This window comes from Leptosomus discolor, chromosome 8 (assembly GCF_034619465.1).
Source record: "Leptosomus discolor isolate bLepDis1 chromosome 8, bLepDis1.hap2, whole genome shotgun sequence".
Classification (NCBI taxonomy): Eukaryota; Metazoa; Chordata; class Aves; order Leptosomiformes; family Leptosomidae; genus Leptosomus; species Leptosomus discolor.
In genome coordinates, this window is record NC_141398.1 from 33,645,658 (window position 1) to 33,664,370 (window position 18,713).

At 39.3% G+C, this 18,713-nt stretch overlaps 1 protein-coding gene across 1 annotated transcript in view; it reads left to right on the forward strand.

Moving 5' to 3' along the window:
• Nucleotides 1-18,713, forward strand: part of PHACTR1 (phosphatase and actin regulator 1) — a 307,280-nt gene that overhangs the window by 214,593 nt on the left and 73,974 nt on the right. The gene's annotated exons all lie outside the window — the stretch shown is intronic.

Here is an 18,713-nt window from a genome sequence, read left to right on the forward strand (position 1 = left end):
CCTTTCTAGGGAAAGCAGCAGAGCTGTGGAAAGTGTTACTAATTGGCTTACAGGATCCACTGTATTCTCTAAACTTAAACTATAGCTTTACTACATCACTGAGGAAAGTCCTACTGCTAAGGACTATATTTCAGAGGAAGATAGGCATTAACAACTACTTGCAGCCAGTGAAGATACCTTAGAAATTTTCACAAGAACAAGGACAATAACTTAGCTTTGCCTCCAGTTCCATCTTGGGTAATTATTTCAGCCTTCTCCTTTCATGCTTTGCCCCTGCAATTTCAACTGATGATGGGTTTTTTTTGTGTTCCCTCACGAGTCACTGGGCTGTGTTGCTAGCACATCACAATTATTGCTTTCCACCCCAGTCCTGTCTGCACTTCAGGGGTGGCTGAGTAATCTGTTTATGTAGGCTCAGGATGTATTACCATCTTTCTGATGAAAGATGTAATACCAACAGCAATTTTAATGTGACAATTGATTTATTTTTTTTTTAAGTTTGATGTGGTTGTCAGAGCCTGTACCTAATGCATGTGTTACTGTAATTGCTCTTCTTACAGCATGCCAGGCCAAAAGAAAGGGATAGAGCAGAACACAATCAAAAAGTCACTTGAAAAAAATTGCCTCCTCTTTATAAAGAATGTGGGAAATCAGATGCATCATAGATTTCCTTTTGAGCTCTATTTGATCTTTGGTAAAAGTGACCTACAATGGGAGGAGGACTTCTGTTTCCATTTTCTTACCTTTACAAGGAAGATGGAGATTATTATGCATTTATATTTGCATTTTCTTCTGTATTAAAAATGCAGGTTTTATCTGCTCTTGAAGACACTTATCCTGAGTAGTTCAACTAATGTCCTCTCAAGAACAGAGTGTCAAAAAATGTTTAACAAGTCTGTTCAAAAAGTTTGTTCTTCGTAGCATCAGATAAACCTGTATGATTAACTCTTTGGGGAGGGAGAACAGTTTTACAAAGTCCAAAAGCATTACACAACAAATGCCATTTCAATCTTTCAAAAGTTCATTAACAAAATCAGAGATAACCAAGCATTTCTTTACCTGATATTTCTGAGATTACATGAAAACAACTATGTGGAAATACTGAGCACCTCTATCTCTTTTCAGGCCTTTTTATGTACCAAGAAAAAAATCAAATAGGTCAAGCAACAGTAATTGTTTTTTTTAAAAAAAAAGAGATTCTCCCCCTTTGAATTATTTTTTGAACTGTCAACTTCCACCATTGTTTAGAGTAAATTAAGTAATGCAAAAGTATATGCACCCTGCTGCACCAATTTATATCTGCAATAAGCACATGAACTCTAGTGAAATTTAATCTGTGATTTTAAAAGGTAATGACAGCAGGATTTGGTTCTGTGATTGTAGTAATTAGTTACCTAAATTGGGCCTTTATTTTTACTCTTGAAAAGAAGTCAGAACTCACTATATGTTGAGATGGAGAGAAGCCAGCTGGCATGTCCATATCTATTCATTGACTAAATAAATACAGTGTCATTAAATAATTTTCTGCAAATATAAAATCGTAATTATTTAATTATTTTCTGTTATTTGCCAAGGGAGTAAGCCTGTTGTGAATATGCCTCATTCCACTCCATATATAACTGACTAAATATTTTCCTACAGTGATACTTGTCACACCTGCCTGACTCCTCCCTGATGTCTAAAAGACAGGATAAAAGGCTGTTTGAGCTCCAAAATATTCAAGATAATGCTAGGCAGATTTTAAGTCCTGCAGGGTTTTACTTCTTAAGCATTACACAAGAGATGTTTGCAAGAAGGACCCACCCAGTAACTGGTTCTCATACATTCATCTCCTTCACCATGTTTAGCCCTTGGCTTTTTCTCAGATACAGTCTTCAAAACCCTAATATGTCATCTGAATCCTGTGAAGAAAAATCTTTTTATGATTTTCTACTTTTCCCTGGATTTTTTTTTTCTTGGTAACTTTTCATTCTGCATTGTTTTATTTCTTGGCTTTGTGGATAATCATGTATTTCTGTGGTTGGTGTCAGTTTGCATAGTTACTATGCATATTATTATGCATAGTTATTATGATGTCAAATACCACAAAGCAGTCTGGAAATCCTGCCCATATTCGTCAGCATGTCTGGACTGTTTGACCGAGCTAGTACCTTTGAAGCTTAGAAATACTACAGCATTGACATCTCATTTATTTTCAGCAAATATCTATTAAATAAATAACAAAACAGGAAAAAATATGACAACTACTTGCTACTGTTCAGCAAATAAAGCCCATCCCAAAGGCAAGAGAGACTCCCTAAAAGTCTCATGCTCTTGAGCTTTTCTTAGTTTCTGAAGTACTTCTTAAAGACTGCAATTATAGCTGAAGGAGTTTGGGGAAAATAGTTAGTTTACTTCGTCTAGGAAGCTGCACTTACACACCTATGGGCTTTCAAAGCTTCAATAGGTGTCAATAGAGAGGCATCTGAAGTACAGCAGGACTGAGACCCGAATTTATAGTAAATTCCTGTTAATCCACGTGGCTTACAATATGAACAGGTATACTTCCCAATAAAACAAAGATTTCCTGAACCTTTCCCCAAACTTAAAGGCTAGCAAACCTTTGCCTTTTATTTAAAGAAGCTGAAATAATGTATGTCTTTGGTTGTTTTCTGTTTAGAAAGTCTCTGCGCTTCCTGGTCCCATATCCTTGTCCAATCATATATGGGTGCCTGAAATCTTAGGAGGCACTGAACTTTTCTCCTTTTTAAGTTCTAACCTCAGTCAGCTATCAGCTGTGTTAATTACTGTATCTGTAATTGGGAGGAATTGCCTAAACTTCTGAGTTCGTGACTTGCAAAATATATATGGTCGCCTCCATTGCCCCAGAAGCATCTAGACCGTTGCTTCTCAAGCAATTGATTTTCAGGTTGCCCGTGAGCACCGTTCTGAGACTTAACGGTCAAAATGCCACTGCATTGTACAGCTGAATAATGCAAATATGTTTTCATATGGTAGCGGCTTTGAGAATTGCTGGGGGCAAATAATATCACAAATTAGTTAAAAAGAAATGCTAAAGAAAGTGTATACTGATATGCAAATGAAATCCAGTGGAAAACTGCACTGTAAAGGTGAAGTCATTGTGGGGAGAACTGACTGCAGAAGCCCCTACAGCTGCTAAAGGAAGGATCTCTCTTATGACAAAGAAATAGCTCACACATAAGAATTAACTGACATGATCCAAATTAACTATTTACAGTCTCAGGCCTGTACCAAGTCTCACTCATTCTAGCAGATTTCAGTGCAGAAGGTGTTACTCCTTCATGGATGCAGAAAGACATTCAGGAAACTGCTACCTGAGCAGACTGGATCATTGAGGAGGAGTAGTGGTGTCTGTTTTCAGGAGCCAGTTGATAACTTAAAGATCCTTAAAGGAGCTTTTTCCTATTCCAAGCCGTACTAAGCATTTGTTACTCACACTGTGTATTGGTTGATGTTGGTCTGAAAGCTTTCACTGATGATTTCATAACTCCCTCATCAAGTTGCTTATTCTCCTGCATGACTTAATTTGTTGTTAATATAGTAGCTTAAGTCTCATACTCACAAACTGGACTTAAGGGTCTTAATTAAAACTTGCAATGAGTGAGATTAAAGATACTTTGATTTCTAAACATTATGCATGTTCTGCTCTAAAGATTATCAACTTGAACTTTGTATAAAACAGAGTGTCACTGCATTGTCACTACTCTGTTCGACAGGGCTCCTGAAAGGACAAGAGTGATGTGTGGTATGATGCCTTGAGGATGCATAAGGTCTGCTGCTCAAACTTGAAAAGAAATGTAACGTCAGTTGGTTTCAGTTGGGGTAAAGTGGCGTACTTTTGTTTGTAAACAAAGAAACCTAAAGTTAGTGATGTGGCATCTAGGGCTTTTACAATTTTAGTGCAAAAGCAGTGGAACCTGTTGGGTGTCATAATGTATGCAACAGCAGTTAGTGATATTGTCATGATCTGTCAGTGTGGCATGTCGCTGCGTGCTCCAGCACTTTTAATTTCTGTTAACTAGAAATCATGGACTAATAGAGGCTGGAAAATATCTGGAGGATATCTGTCCAACCTTTGCTGAAAGCAGGGCCATCTCTGGAGTTACTGTAGGTTTCCTGGTCAACTTTTACATGTTACAAGGGACAGAGACAGAGGCCAGTTACAACGTTTGACTACACTTAGCATGAGGACTTGTTTTGCTTGTGTCTGGTCAGAATTTCCCTTGCTGCAACTTGTCTGTTGCCTCTTGTCCTTTCTCCGTATAGCTCCAGGAAGAGGCTGGCTCTGCCTCTGCTGTACCCATGCATTAGGTAGTGACAGATGGCCATCAGATTCTTCCTCAGCCTTCACTTCTCAAGGCTGAGGCAACCCACCTCCCTTGAGCCCCTCTTGCACATCATGTTCAGCTGCCATGGTAGGTCACTGCTGGACTTGCTCCAGTTAGTCAGTGTCTTTCTGGTACCAGGGAGCCCCAAACTGGACACAGAGCTGTACTAGTATTTCTCTATTGATATGTAACAGTAGGAGGCCTATAATTTTTAATGGAATTGGAGGTATGAAAAGTTCTTGGTAAAACTTGATTTCTCAGTGTTATTAGAGCATCCCTCAGACCCATTTCGGTGTGTAATGCTGCAGTATGCATCTGTGCGTCGTAGTTTTATTTAGCATGCAGTAGTAAAAGGTAGACACTGCACATCCTGCCCAGCCTTCATGAGAGGATGGGAGATGTGCAGTCTCTAGTTTGACCAATGTAGAGAAGAAAATTTCCAAACTAGATGTATTTTCAGTTTTATATTTATTTGTTTAATCACTTGCTAAGCAAAGCCCTTTAATATGTACAAAAAAAAATCAGTTTAAAAGCAAGAGGCTTCACATCAAATTAGCCTAATTATCGGGCAATGGTGGCTTGAAAAGGTACAATAAATGGGTAAAACAGCAGGTGAGCCTATTTTGGGTTGTGCCTTGTTAAGCGGCTGATGCAAACTCCTCTCGGAACATCAGGGTGGGTCAGAATGGGGTGTACTAGTTCATCTTCCCACAAACAAGAGATCTTTCCATTCCAGTATCTTTGAACTCGGAATGTCTGTTGATACTAAAACCACTCAGTGTTTGTTGCTTAATCAGTATAAATCCGCCGATATTCTGTGGCTCTATCATCCATAGGTTAGTCCACCTGAATTATCGTTATCATCTTGATCAGATGCCAGGATACTTGTTTGGTGTTTATCCAAATAATGGCATGGAAATCTTGCGAATATAATTCTGACATCAGTCACTCAGCTATGCTCAGAGAGGGGAAGAAATCTTGTTCTACAAACAGCTGCTTCTCACTTTCCCTTCACGTTTCAGAATGCAGCAACTTAGTTCTGAAGAGCAATACGTAAAAGTATTTAGCTCAATCAAGCCTTAAAAAGTGTGTTTCTTCATAAAAGCATCATTTGGGGAATCTTTTTTTTCTAATGCAGGCCAATTGCGTCAAGCAACTGAGGCAGAAAAGGCAAAGATTTGATAATGCTGTTATTTTGGAAGTGCACACAGTAGCTGTATGAAGGCGGCATCATCACACACAATTGGTTATGCAGCTCTCATTAAACAGTTGAGGTGCAGATAGGAGTGCCAGCCAGCCCTACAGCAAAATATGACATAATGCAAAGGAATTCTGTTGTAAAATAGTATATCAGGAATTTTATTTTTGTCTGCTTTGTCCTTCCTCCCTCCAAGAGGTTCATTAGTCTCCCATGAAAGATACAGTTTGATTCTTGCCCTTTAAAGAACTATGTCAAGGGGATAATTCTAGCCACTTTTCATGCAGATACTTGAACACCTGTTTCTCCTTCATTTATCTGCCAAAGAATATTAGTTCAGGATAAAACACCTACTGATTTTGTGTACTACTGCTATGGGTTTTTTACCTCATAGTAATAAAGGTGAATACCGTAAGTGGCTTTTCTATAGGCTTTAAGCAAAATTATATGTAACAAAATCATAAGATGCATGGGTTGTATGATAATTTTGCTTTAACATTAAGCTAAATTTAAGATCCCATCACATGTAACTGTCGTGTTCTTTCACAGTGTATTCATCTGAAATGTACACCACCCCCATATTCTGTAAGCCTGCTCTTTACTATGGTAAATTCAAATACCTTGTAGTTAACTAGTTCCAAGGAACCTTGCAATATTTGCAGGTTATCAATGTCATCTTTTCCTGCTGCTTCTTCCTCATTTGCAATTATAATAATCCATGATATTTCATCCATCTCCACAGCAACTAATTATGATGGCAGAAATAGACTGACATCTATTGCTATTATGCAACAGAAATAAGTGAACTTTCACAAAAATAAATCATCCAAATCTTACTGATGTAAAAAAAGACCAAGATAAAGTTGGTACAGTAGAATATTTAGGTAGAGTTAATCATTACGTTGTATTATTTCTTCGCTTATATCTGAATTTTCAAGCTACTTCATTAATATTTTCATTAATGTATTTATAACAACATAATGACAATTTGATAATCTTCAGAAAAATATTTCAACGTAGTGTCAACTTTTATCAAACTTGTAATTGTCCATGGAGCAGTGATTTGCAGCCTCTCTGTGATTCTTTTCTGAAGCATTAGTCAAAATCTGCAGAACAGCTCAACTTTATTGTCTTTGTTTATAAAGCATCTACAGTCAGGTCATTACCTGACAGTGGGCAGAATTTCATATTTCAGTTTCACATTCCATTGGCACTTTACGTCCTGCACTGTCACAGAAAGCAATCAATAATGATTAAGATTTGTCCAACATGAAATACAGCACACACTCTCGTACTTCCTAGATCTGAAATAAAATAAAATAAAAATAAAATAAAAGTAAAGTCTTTGCTTTCTCTGGAATTAATGAATGAAAAATCCTGAAGCCCAGGTTGAAAAAGGTTTCTAAGCCTGGATGCCATACTAGCTAGCAAGCTACTTTTGCAACCAGCACTACATAGGCCATGAAACTTGAACCTTTTTTTGTAATTCTAGATGCCAGTATGTTGAACTCTATATTACTTAACAGGTCTGATTTAATCACAAAGGAAAAATCCCCTGACATGCACAGTAAGGAGATAAAATTCAAGTTCCTTTCAAAGGCAAATTAGATGCCTTTGCATATTTCCCAGCAATTAGATAACTGACTACGGGATATAGTTTTGTGTGATGGGATCGAGGGTGTTTTCTCCTGATTCATTAAATAAATTCAAGGACAGACATAGTAGATCAAACTGAAATCTGTGTAGCCCAGTATCTTTTCTTGCAGTCAACAGTTATGCTTAGTAAAAGCATATGCAAGAAGCAGAGTAAGTATGTATTTATCTGTCCCCTCACATAACAAATCATATTGCAGCACTCAGAAATTCATAAGCCAAAAGCTGCATCCGAATCAAGGAGCCATGTGTGGATTTATCCTCCATTGCTTTGTTTCGTTGGAACCCAATTACGCTTTTTAGCTTTAATGGATATCTCTTGCAGTTAATTTCACAATGAAAAAAAGACATTGTACACAAAAGCACCCTTTTTTTTCAGATGTACCCTGACCACTTTGTTGGGTGCTCTTTATTTCTTGTATTTTATAAACGAGTGAATGAGTATTCCTGGTGTTAGAGACTTCTGTTGCATTCTCTCAGTTGCCTGTTTCCCGGAGTGAAGACTTCTGTTTGACAGTTTGCTGTAATGGTGTCTGCTCTAGCGTGGCCTGTGGTCCCTAGGGCAGGTGATGCAGACTGGCTCGCATCTCTCTCTTATGTTGTTATGGCCACAGATCTGGAGCAATGGGTCATGACCATGATGCATGAGATCAGGAGCTCTCATTGCTGCCGAAGGCCATCTCATGCATTCAGAAGGCGAAATCATAGACTTATAGTATCATCGAATGGTTTGGGTTGGAAGGGCCCTTAAAGACCATCTTGTTCCAACCCCCTGCCATGGGCAGGGACACCTCCCACTAGACCAGGTTGCTCCAAGCCCCATCCAGCCTAGCCTTGAACACTGCCAGAGAGGGAGCAGCCACAACTTCTCTGGGAAACCTGTGCCGGTCTCTCACCACCCTCACAGTGAAGAATTTCTTCCTGGTATCTAATCTAAATCTCTCCTCTTTCAGTTTGAAACAGTTTCCCCTCGTCCTATTACCACACTCCCTGATCAAGGGTCCCTCCCCACCTTTCCTGTGGCCCCTTTTAGGTACTGGAAGGCCGCTATAAGGTCTCCCTGGAGCCTTCTCGTCTCCAGGCTGAACCACCCCAACTCTCTCAGCCTGTCCTCACAGGGGAGGTGCTTCATGTCCTTCTGGATGAATTTCCCCTCATCTCTGGGTCCAGAAGAGTGCAAGAGTTGTGGGAATGCTTTGAAGGGCCATGCCAGGCCAAGGGAGCCCTGCCTGATGCAGCTCCCACCAGAGGGTATGTAGAATGTGTGTACTGATGTCGGTATCCTGGTTTTTGCCTTGATTTTCCTTCCAGGCAACTATCTGGTTCATGCAGAGCACAGCCTAGGTGACAGTTACCGTGTATTTTTGTGAATGTCAGGGGACCAGGACCTTGATATAAAAGAAGAGATGAGAAAAAAATGCAGTTTCACTATTCCTTTTTACTCTTGTAAAAAGTAACCCATGCATTTAATCATTCTTTTTACATTTTTTCATAACCTTTTTAGTTCCACTGTATCTTTTTGGAGATGTATAACCAGACTTGCATCAGCTATAGACTAGTACAGTAGCACAAAGGTGCTGTATTTATCTCCTGATAATTCTGAATTTCTGTTTCCCTTTTTACTGCCCCAAGCATTAAGATGATGTTTTCAGAGAATTCTCTGCGGAGTTTCCAATTGCTGTCTTCAAGTGGGAATGACTAATTTAGCTGTTATTAAGTGTGTACAGTTAGGGCTGCCTTTTCCCAAATGTCTTTTTTGCTCTTATCAATGTTGAATTTTGTCACACATCGTTTAGTATCATAAGCTCTTTTGTAGCTTTTTGGAGTCAGCCTAAGTTTTGACTGCAATCAGCAAATTTTGTCATCTCCCTGTTGCCAGCATTTCTAGAATGTGTCTTTGTGAAGAAGAGAGCAGGTCATACCACATGGCTCTGTTTTATGTATAGGGCATTCCTCCTTGCTTTCTACATGTTATTAATCCACTAGAGGATGCTCGCTCTTATCTCATGCCATTTTAATTCTTTCAAAGACCTTAACATAGGGGTTTTGGAACTCTGAAATCACTAACATGGAGCAGAGCATCTTCATTCATTGGCTTCTGTGAACTTCCCACCTCAAACCCAGGATGATCCTTCTCCCATCTCTCTTCTGTTCTAGGTCTCCTATTTTTAGCTCTATTCTGTATAGCTGTCCCTAGGCTGGTGGTATGGAAACCAGGCTTACTGGTCTGTAATTCCCAGGTGACTTTTGGACTCTTAAAAATACCAACGTTCTATTCACCACCTTGCACTTTTCTGTTTTATCTGGGTTATATGCCACACTTACTAGTTCGTATGCGATTTCCTGAGGAATTCTGGAAAGAAAACTGTCTGGTCTTGGCAGTTCGCTGCTCCTCATTTTATTGATTTCTTTTAAAAGTTCTCCAAGTGACACTTCACTGAGAAAGACTTCCACAGCTCCTTGTAAAGAAGAGTTTCACTCTGCAATTCTGCTGAAGCTCTTCAGGATTAGCACTGCTGTGAAAAATATTTGGCTTGTTTACCATGGCCTTTATCCTTCTGGGCCATTGCTTTTAACCCTAGATCATCTTTGAATCTACCAATTTTCTGTTTGGTTTTCTACACATTTAACAAATAAACATTATTAAGTTCTGGACAGTAAGGAGACTAACACTGGAATACTGAGGTATCAGACTGACTTTGTACCTTTATTTTATACAATATTATCTACATTTATAATGTGATTACACTGTAAGAAATGTCTAGGCTATTATCATATCTCCTTCACTTCACTGTCCTTCCTGCCTATTATTTTCCAAATTTGCTTCTTATATCAGTACTTCATTTCAAAACTGTTATTGTCTAAATGTGTTTGGTATCTTCAGCTCTACCTCCACATCCCAGACAAGCATTGTAACAATGTTTTTGCACACAAAAAAGCACTAAGATAACATATAATGCTAAGTGTAAAAATGCCTTATTTTCTCAGATAACATCAGCACTTGCTGGAGAGGAGGATAAAACCATTCTGTGATTGGTGGATTTTTTTTAAATATCCCCTGTTGAAATAATAGAATAATTTGTACTACAAGGCAGGATGGTGCATGCCAAATTCTCGTGAAGCTATTCTGCATTCATGTTACTGTAACTGAAATCCCAGTCTCATCTTTTTTTGCTCTGTTTATTCCAGAGGGCTGCCATGCATAGTGGAAAGTTTCCCTCCGTCTAGGAAAGTTGCCTTTTCAGCTTGCAAAAAAAGCAAAAAAAAAAAAAAACCAGACAAAGACTCTAAATGTGTAAAACATACTGAAATTGCACATGTGGCTTTACTGTAGCTTGAACTATTGTCAGCTTCCAAACCAGAAAGTCGACTGCACTATTTTGGGTGATAAGACAATGGTGTTAAAGGCACTTTGGGTTTTTTTTGGCATTAAGTCTGTTATGTACCAACCAGCTAGTGCCATTGCACAAGCTGGAAGTATCATCCAAAGACAATTGCTGGATGATGTGACAGCTGCAATTCAGGAATCTTCTTATTTTGGAGGAAGTGTCTGTTGCTTGTGATTCAGTCATTTCTATAATCAAGTATTAGATGAATGATTTCCTGTTTGGCTCTTAACAGAGGTCTGTGTTGAAGGGTTGATGCCAGTTCATTCTAATAACAAATGCATTTTTAATTTGTGTGTGCGTAGTTCAGGTTTTTTTGTACAAAAGTAGTGATGGTTTCCAAGAAGTACTTGGAATCTTAATAGCTTCTCTCTCAAAAAGGTGCTCAGCCAACTTCGGATTTAAGTAGGTATTTCTTAGTTGCAAGCTATGCTTTGTAACATTTATTATAAATAGGTGTACACGTGGACACAGGTACACAACTATTCAGCTGCTTTGTGTGTCTGTTTGGGAGGCTGCTATGTACTAATTATTCCAGTATAAGTGAAAGAACTGTTTCCTAAACTGTAATTTACTACAACAGTGTTGTGTGTGTAAATACACACTTTGGGTAATGTGCAGGTATTTTTGAAGTTATCCCAAATCTCTAGCTGGTGAAATAGAAGCATCCAGCAGATCAAGCTTTCTTCACTGTAGCCGAAGTAAGATTTCATTAGGCAGTAATGCACTGTTTTTACGCGTCTGTCTGGCTATGGGTGTCAGGCAATACATGTTTGTAAAGTTGCAGCTGTAATGTAAACTGAAGCTGTAAAACCATCTACCCAGCAGTTTGTAGTTACTATAGAAAGACTTGTGCTACTTGTTTTACTGAGTACAGCTCTCTTCTCTGTCAGCAGGGACATCCTCCAAGCTGGAAAACAGGGGGACCAAATACTGGCCAGTAGTTTGGTTGTCATCTCCTGGTGGTCTGTCCAAGCATTCCTCCTCCCTTCTTATCATCAGCCTGCTGTTGTTTTGGCTCTATCTTGATATTCCCTCTCTTTCTGTCCCAGAAAAACTGACTCCTTCACCCTCTAAAAGTTATACTGGAGAATCCAGTTTCCTGACATCTGTGAGACTTGTTTCTGTAAACTGTGCTCTGTATTTTGCCATCTGGGTGTGTTGTCTGAAGGGGAGCAAATCCAAAAGCAGCAGCTTGCGTGGTTATTTATATCCCATGTGTAAACTCTGTTCTAGAGAGAATTCTGTTCAGTTGCAGAGAGTTGCAGGAGTCGATATCTTATTCTAGCGATGCCTACCATGTGGATGCTTTGGTTTTTGCTTTGAAGAAGGTCTCCTGAACTATTATGCAGCAGAGTATTGCAAATAGACATTTCTACCATTACAGAGGACACTGCAGACCCCTACTGCAGTATCGTCTGTGTGACTATCATCTTCTCAGGATAAGGGAAACGCACTGCAGATATCTCACCCAGCTCTTCACTAATTTGCTTTTAGCATAGTTGTTGTTTGTTGTACGTACAGAAATCTGAGACCGCAAGGTGCCTAAAGCAAGTTGAGTCATGTGTAACACGCAACCGTTCTTTGGGATGTACAGGTGCTGCTGATGTTCCTGCATAGTTCTTTCAGATGTCATCACTTATCTTGTCTGGTTGCAAAGGCTTGATGAGTAGAACCCATACCCTTACTGTTTGTTTGATACTCCAACTTCTGCATCTTGTAACACAGAAGCCTGTAGGAGAAACCATCATTTCATCTGCTAGTGGTCCATCTGAAAACATGAATGGATCTCCTATCATAAGGACTGCATCAGCTGCCTTCTGCTGGCACGTAGGACATAGCTTCATTGCAGCAAAAACTGTGGTGGTAATAGCTATGCTCGATTTATCTTTAATCTAGCTGTTGCTACTTAGGGTGCTGGTAGCAGCATGAACTTCAGCATGGGCTGTTCTAGCCTACCAGGTTTCTTACTTGGATGAAAGCCTTCAAAGAAGTCAGTACCACCCCCTCATTACTGTTCTTGGTGCCTAAATTATATATATACTCAGAACGCCCAGGGTATGGCTTTCTGTGCTGCAATCACGCTGTAATTACAGAGCAGGTATACTCTAAGATATGCTATGTTACCTTGTTGCAAATGTCTTTAATTAAGCTACAGAGCCTCATTTTTCATTAAATTGTGGCAAGCAAAACCTGTTGGTGGCTGAGGTTTCCAGTTCTTGACCTAGTATTACCTAGGAATTCACGAAAATGCTGTACAGCAGTTCAGAGGGAAGAACAGGAGGCATGTATTTTCTTCACTTTTTCAGTATTCTGGTCGGCTTTCTGAATTTCTCCCTAACCTGCTGTACAATACTTCTCAAGTGTGACAAGAAAAGCAGTTATGGAGAAAGGGGATGAAAATGCGAGTCTTTCCAAAATACTGTTGATAGGCTGTCACAGTTCATTGACACAGTGTGGAGTTCTGGTTTGCTGATTATTAGCTGGACAGTTGAGGGTGGTAACAATTTTCTTAAGGGTGTCTACAGTCTTGTTTTCTTTTCACTTCCATTTTCTTAGATTTTTTTCACCGAACACACACCTTTTGTTATATTTGTCAGGATTTCTTGTTTTATCTCCTGTTTTCACATATTCATCTTCTGCCAGGCTTGCTCTGCTTGGCCTGTGAAATCCATTATGTTGGGTTTCTTTCTTTGGATCTAGCTTGAAATGTAGTTCTTTTCCTAGGAAGGCAGCTTCTTTGATTTTTTTTTTTCAGTCCTTCTACATGAAAAAATAAAGTCCAGCTGCTTTTGAATTAGACTTCTGATTTCTTTAGTTCAGTTGCTTCTATTAATTATGGTAGAGTTCAAATTTTATTTCTCTGCCTTTCCTTGCTGAATTCTTGGTTGTATTCTGCATTTCTGGGTTATGTTATTGTATTGTGATCATCTTTGCTTACTGTGGTTTGCAGTATTTTGATTAGCTCCTGCAATTCTATGTTTACACATTTGACTTTGCATCCATTTTCCTCCCAAGTCTGTCCTCTGGCAGTTTACATGTGGTAATGATCAGTATAAATCTAGAGTCTTCTTAAGTCTGATTTCAGCTTCTTCCTCAGTTTTACTTTCTTTTACCATCAAGTAAGGAAGAGAGAATTCATTTTTTATCTGTAGTTACCAGGTGTGGCAACTGTTACACCACCTAAACTCTTCTGGATGGTAGCTAGGGTTTGTAGGTTTGATCCTGTATTCTCAAAGCAATGTGTATATTTTTACTCTGTAATTTCAAAGGCTTGCCTGTTGCAGATGAAGATTTACCATGCTCCTAGTCCAGTGCTTCTAACTGGAAATGGACCTGTGTCTTGAGCTGATCTGGATCTGAGTGCAAGCAAGATGCTTGAAGACATGTATTGTCTTAGAAGACATGTATTGTCTTCTTTGTGTTTTAAGTAGTCATAATCTAAAATAAATCCAGTTGTACTTGCAAGACTGGAAATAAAATAAAATTAATAGTTTGGTGTTGGGGGTTGTTGGGTTTTTTTGGCCTCTTTTTTCTATTATTTTATTTGTCTTAATTATAGATTAACAAATTTCCTAGCCTGGAGTGTTGGCCACCAGCTGCAGAACAGTTGCTATTAATATAGCAGATGACAAACCAAGTTCCTTTCCAGCTATGTAATGATAATAATGATACTGGTTTACTTCTAGAGTGTTTTGAGTTACTCCTCCAGTAACAGTGGCATCAATGCCAGGTTTCGTCCTGTTTTATTAGTTTGTCTTCTAGCACACACCACAAAAGTTTTCCAAATGATTTACATGCTGAAAGAGTTTTGTTTGGTCAACTACTGTAGTAGCACCTGATTTGGAGAGGTATTTGTAATTTTTTTTTTTTAAATGCAGCTTAGATTTTAATACCTGCATATCTTTCCCCTGCTGATGTTCACTTATTTTGTAATCTCATAGAATGGGAGTGCTAGGCTACAGTCAGCTTGAAAAATGACATGGGCAGACGACATCACGGACAAAAAGGGGCTTCTAATCCTTTCTAGGTGATAATCTGTCTGAGTCAAATTTTTTAGATGGTACTGTTACACGAAAACCCAGGCTGAGGTTAGAGAGACACGAAACTTCTGTAAGGAACTTTAAATCTCAAAGATTCAGAAACCTGTTGGGATAATTTTTCTTCAAGAGACTTCTGAGTGTTTGAAGCCAAGCAAAATTCGTATTTAGCACTGAGCAAAGCAAAACAGTTATTTCACCCAAGCTATGTTTTGGCATTGGTCAGACCCCAGGCTCACTGCAGCAATGCTGGGTGTCATACCACAGCTATTGAAACAGTCCCAAAATTAATGGAGCTCTGTGAGAGCCAACACATCCATGTATTCCTCACCTGCATCTGAGACTTTCATCTACAGCAGTATTTCTTTTCTTAAAACTACCCTCTTCAGTCAATTTTGATTTCAGGAATGGATTCAGCCCTAATTTTATGCGTCTTTATCTCAGCCTCTCACCCTTAGCTTCCTTTACTGTCAGTAAAGACTAACAGGCACTTCCAAGGTGCAGTTCAGCCTGTTTTAGGTGCTTACATTAGGCTAAGGTAAATCATGCTTGAGATTTGCCCTTAATATATAAGGAGGCCAACTCAGAGGCAGAAGCCCATACTGTAAAAAATTGTCAGATACATAGCTGAAAGAATTTTAACATATTTTGATACATAATCCATCACATCTGAAAATCTCTCCTTCCTTACAAGTCCTAAGGAAATATTGATAGTTGTTTATCTTAACACTGTGCAAAACAATTGATTTACTTGTTTCTAATTATTCAGATCTGAATTATTAGCAACACAAATTTCTGCCTATGGAATCCAAATATAATTGATGCACCAGAAAGCTTCTGCTCTGAGCTCCATTCCTATGATGACTTTTGCTTCCTAAAATCATCATGAAAATTATAGTGGCCTTGGAAAGGAAGAATTCATGCAAAGCAACCCCCAGTGCTCTTTAACACAAAGGGCAAGGGCAACATCAGAAAAAAACGAGGTTACGATTCAACTGGCTAGCACAGACTGGGGTTTGATTTTGGTTGTCAGATGAGAAGAAAAGGCAGGACTTGTTTATTTAGTCCAGCCTTTGGTTTAAGCAGCAACATGACAAGTTATGCAAAGGAGGACTGTTTATTCTCATATAGATGCAGGTTAGAAGATTACATCTGAGATGTTTTGGTCTTGAAGGGAAGGGTGGAAGGGACGGGAAGGTTACATGTCCTGACTTTTGCCTGGTTAATGGAGCAGCAGACGCACTTGGCACAGAGGCAGCAGCGAGCTTCACCTTCTCAGCTGGAGGAGCAGCCCACAATCACTGCCGTCGCGGAGCGCAACGGCTTATTAAAGGAATAAAGACAAAACTCTACTTGATTTCCAGAACAGAGGGGCAGGAAATCCTCTTGACCCTGTCAGGGCTTTACTGATCTTAATGGGTCTGCCATAGAGAAAAGCTCTGCTTGAACAGCAGAGGGGTGCTGCTCCTGAGGGACGAGTTCAAAGATACCAGCGCAGAACCATTAATAAAAACATATCCCACTGTTTCTTCATCAGAGCAAAAGAAACAGCATACAGCAGAGACACTGGCAAAATCTATATGCTTATACCATAAAATACACGTATGCTCATTTCTATAAACTGGTAACTGAGGGTTTCTTGGAGAATGGATGAATTTGTTAAGATAACCAGTTTCTGGCGTAAGTAGACCCCATAAAGAGGGCTTAATGCTGATTTCTAATCTCCTGGAAAATTGTACAAATGAAAAAAATAGGTTAAAAACCAAGGAAAATCACCAATGAAGTAATACATCTTTTGTTAAATACTAATTATATTTAATTTTTCCCCATCACAGAATTTACAAGGTTCTCATGAATTAAGGATTAATTCAGAGGGTTTTATTTATCCTCTGCTGTGAATGGATCCCTTCTCAGTAGAGAGTGAATGAATTTATTTTGTATCAGCTTTCTGCTTGAAAAGAAAATCCTTCGTAAAAGAACTGGAAATCCTTGCCAGAGAAATCCAGACCGAGTAAAACATTTCATTGTTCAGGCTGTTAGGTCCTAATGAGTTTTGCATCTAAGTGCTTGTGATTTTTTTCCATCTGATCCAGCAGTAGCATAGCAGTTTATGCACTTAAATGTGTGAGACTTGTTTGGGAGGAAGATTTGTATTAAAGGAAGGCAGCATGTTCCATAGTTTTAGTATAACATCTGTTATTATCATTCAGTGCTGCTCTTAGCCCAGCATGCCCTTCCTCTAAATATCTTATTAATTAAACTGGCTTAGTAGGAAAATAATTAATACTTTAAGTCCTGTACTTACTTAGAAAGGATTTAGAAACTGAAAAAATTGTTCCAGTCTCAGCTTCAAATTGGAGGGTTGTGTTGTTTTTTTTTCTTGAGCAAAAACAGATTACAACTAAAAGGGAGCATCTGAAAAGCCTGTGTATATACAGTCTTCCAGACATACATATTCTGTCTTCGAAATTCCTCTAGACTGCAAAAATAGCCGATGACTTTGAGAAGTCTTGGTTGATACTTGAGTGTCTTTCACAGCCACTGTTTCGAGAGAGGTGCTCGTCTTCAAAATGTCCTGCTAGCCCTATTGAGCACTTGATCCCCCAGAAGCGTGAACTCCAATCCACGAAATTACCATGTTTCTTACCACTACTTTAATAATGTGGTGGAACTTCCTAGCCGTGAAGTCAGTAGCCATGCTGCTACCATGCATGGCCAGCTGCTGACTAGGCAGGAGGGTGAGACGATGAACCCAGGTGGGTGCCAGTGAATTTGTATGTAAAATGTGGATCTGTTACTTAGCTGTTTATGGTAAAGTACAGAAATAGCAGTATTTGCCTGTGTCCTTGTTTTGTGAGCAGTCTGCAGAAACTGCTGCTTTGCTGCTGGTTCACCCAACTTGACTTCCCACTGAAGAACAAGGCTTGACAGACTGCTTATGCTAACAGAAAATTATACTTTCTCAGACCTATTGTAAAAGGTGTTGGGTGCCGCCAAATTGCTCTTTAAAGTCAGGGGTTTAACACTTCCTATAGTGGGAGAAATTTTGGGAGTTAGCTGTAGCTTGTTTTGGCTTTTTTTGGAGGGGCTGAGGGCAACTGTTCTTAAGGAGGAAGAGGAAAAAGCTTTAAATGTCATAGCAGAATGAGGCTCCTTCAGCGCAGGAAAAGGCAGCTTGGGGAGCAGTCTGCAACATAATGCCAGAGTCTGATTGTTGGGTATTTCTTTTCAAAAGCATATTAGAAACTTAGAAATTGAAGTTTCATTGAAAGTCAGAGCCTAAAGCGCTTCTTCAAATGGGGCTAAGGCACTTTTGAAAATGCTGTGGCTGTTAATAGCCTCCAAAATAAAACTGTACCATGTGGCTGGCTAATGGTTATGGAGTCTTGTTCCTCAGGAAAGGGACCTGCCATTAATTCTGATTGATGCTGAAGTTCAGAAGGTGTGTTCAGGGGAGACCAGGGGTTTTATTTGCTACTGACTGTACCTACTGGCCATCTTTGTCTTGAAGCACACATGTTCTAAACTGGTTTTTAAAATGGGGAAACCTAAATTTATCCTATGGAAAAGAGTGAAGCAGAGCTGGCCTTGTTCATACTAAGCTGTAAGTGTCTGACAGCAAATAAGTTGCAGTGAATGCAGCGTGTCAGTATAAGCACAGCTAATTCACCGAGTATATGTGCCTGTGCGGGAACAGTCAGTATGCAGCAGTGCCAGAAAAGGTTACACCTCCATGTTTTCAGGGATGGAGAGAGGGTTTCAAAGCCTGTTTTGCTTATAATTTGACTTGGTCAGGCTGGAGATACTAAGTCCCAGTTCATTTGTGTGTGCATGTATCTGTGCTGGGCCTGACAGGGGAGCATATGGCAGAAGCGATTTGCCCTTGACTGTGCCTCTTTTTTGGCAGGCACAAACTTGTTTCTCTCAGAGTGCGCACAGTCACAGCGACTCCTGCACGTCACTTCTTTTGCCCCTTTCTTACTGTCTTTCAGCTCTTTGCCTGAATGCCTGTCCTTTGTGGTGTTTTGGTTAATTGGACATTGTTTTAATTACTGTTGAACTAAACAAACATGAAATTTCTATTTGT